Raw genomic sequence first — 2,292 nt, 5'->3', positions numbered from 1 at the left:
TCGACATCACAAAACACTGAATCAAATAAAAAGATGGCCAATACAGACCTATACATCCCTTTGAGCAGCCAAAGTAATATGGATCAGAGGGAGTACTTGAACTACTGCAATTCTGGTTCAGATTACACTCCTTTGGTTTGTAGGATTTTTGTAGGAATTCTATAGAATAGGATTTGCAAAGGAAAAATTCCTTTGAAGCCCTTTGGTTTGTAGGAATGGATTCCTATTCCTATGTAGGATAGGAATCAATCCTTCACGTTTTGGAGGAAAAAAAACATTAGCCTAGACTCAATGGAAAAAATCCTATCCTATGCATCAAATGGTATCTCTTTCTCTATAAGAATTGACATGCATGTCATCTCACTTCCTATGATTTTCCTATTCCTATAAAATTCCTATCCTATGAACCAAAGAAGGCATAGGCAAATGTTTCCACCGCATGATAGCAACATGGCAGTGTTGATCCATTAATTTTCACCATGTATCTGAGGAGGCAATATATACATTTATCATTTTTGGTCCATATAGGCAGCAAACAAATATGGAAGACCAAATCAAAGGCAAGACAAGACTGATCCAATACGAGCACCACATATCCCAATGAACCGTTCAATAACAAGTGAAACGAAGACCACGACACAACTGATTGCAGAGAAGAGATTCAGCACAAAACAGGCCAATGCAAGCAGGAACTCAATCTTTGAGATCATGTTGCACTGTAAACATTGTATGTTGTAACGACATGATCAACAGACAGCTTCACTGCATCATTTTCTCATATTCTCATTTTCATTAAATATACCATAGTTTCTTCCAATGGTGAACATGATATCACATGATAACTTTTAAGGCCCTCATACCATGTACAATTGAGAAAAACAAGTGATGCATTTTAATTGCAAGCCAAAAAGGGTATATAATCAAAATGACAATACGAGACCATTTGCTGTCTTGGCACTGCATATAACTGTACGAAGAAGCTATGGAAGACAGTGAAAAGGGTCAATATGAAGAAGCTACAAGCATGCCAAAACAGTACTAAACCCAACACAACATGTTGAGGGTGGATCAGTGGAGCATGCAAGGCAGTGAGATGGTCAATATGAGGAAGTTACAAGCATACCAAGCAGGGTAGCAATTATTAGACCGTTAAAGGGCTAACCGAATATACTGGGTAGCTAATATCCATGGTAGTCCTAAACAGTAAACACCGCACTATTTAACAGAAAGGTTGCGTCAGATATTACTCACGAACAAGACTAAACAATATAGTTATAAGAATTGGGGAAATAAACAGCTCAAGGAGTAAGTTCCAACAAAATTGTAACCATGTGCATTCTTTAGCATGATTTAACACATCGAACATCATCATCATCATGCCTTAATTAAACTCTCTCCAAGATCCATACTAACCACAAAATCCTCATGGACAATACAAAAACAGTGATAGAGATAGCTCAGTGTGCTATTGATTGCAAGAACAAGGAACTACTAGTATTGTAAAGACGCTCTGCTCCTAGAAGCGGAGCTTGGTGAAGAACCACCTGTTCTTGCCGGTCTTGAACCTCTCCTCGAGACGTGCCTTGGCGGCCTTGCAGGAGGCGACCTTCTTGTCGCGGGTGGCGAGGGCGTCGGGCCCGCCGGAGGCCACGTCCTTGAAGTCGACATCCAGGGTGTAGCGGGTGGGCATGATGTGGGTGAAGTTGACCAGCTTCAGGAAGCACTTCACGCGCGACTTCTTCGCCGTCTTCTTGGGCGAGTCCTTACGGATCACCTTCTTGGGGTACTTGGCTAGGCCGGCGACGAGGCAGTGGCCATAGGGGCGGTCGCGCGTGCCCTCCTCGAAAACGCGCACAATGACCGCCTTCCGGCCGGCGAACCGACCCTGGAGAAGGATCACCGCCTTGCCGGGCTTCAGGAACTTCACCATCTTCGCGTGCTCCGCCGCCGCCGCCGCCGAGTGGGTTGTGTGGGTTTGGGTGGTCTGGGAAATGGGGATAGATTGGACGGGAGGAGCTTATATAGTGCGGCGGCGCTAGGGTTTCGACGATGGTTGATCCGTTTGGATGGTTTTAGTTTGATCGGACGGTGACGAGGTTAGGAGATCGGATGAAGTTGTGGGATCGGGCCGCGTCTTTTTTTCCCCTCATCATATAGGTAAATTATTAACGAAAAACTAACACTCACATGTTGGCATATTGCACATCGCCCACACGTTTTATTTACCACTCATTTTGCCACATGTGAACAGATGACATCAGCAGGTATCTTTTTGGTTTTCGGCTTAAAAAT

At 43.9% G+C, this 2,292-nt stretch overlaps 1 pseudogene; it reads right to left on the bottom strand.

The window, feature by feature from the left end:
* Positions 1-1,306: 1,306 nt before the first annotated feature.
* LOC125523806 (large ribosomal subunit protein eL27x pseudogene) lies at positions 1,307-2,009 on the bottom strand (annotated as a pseudogene).
* Positions 2,010-2,292: the final 283 nt, after the last annotated feature.

The sequence above is a fragment of the Triticum urartu genome, chromosome 7A (assembly GCF_056163025.1).
Source record: "Triticum urartu cultivar PI428250 chromosome 7A, HENAU_Tu73, whole genome shotgun sequence".
Classification (NCBI taxonomy): domain Eukaryota; kingdom Viridiplantae; phylum Streptophyta; class Magnoliopsida; order Poales; family Poaceae; genus Triticum; species Triticum urartu.
This window is presented reverse-complemented; position numbering and strand designations above follow the sequence as displayed.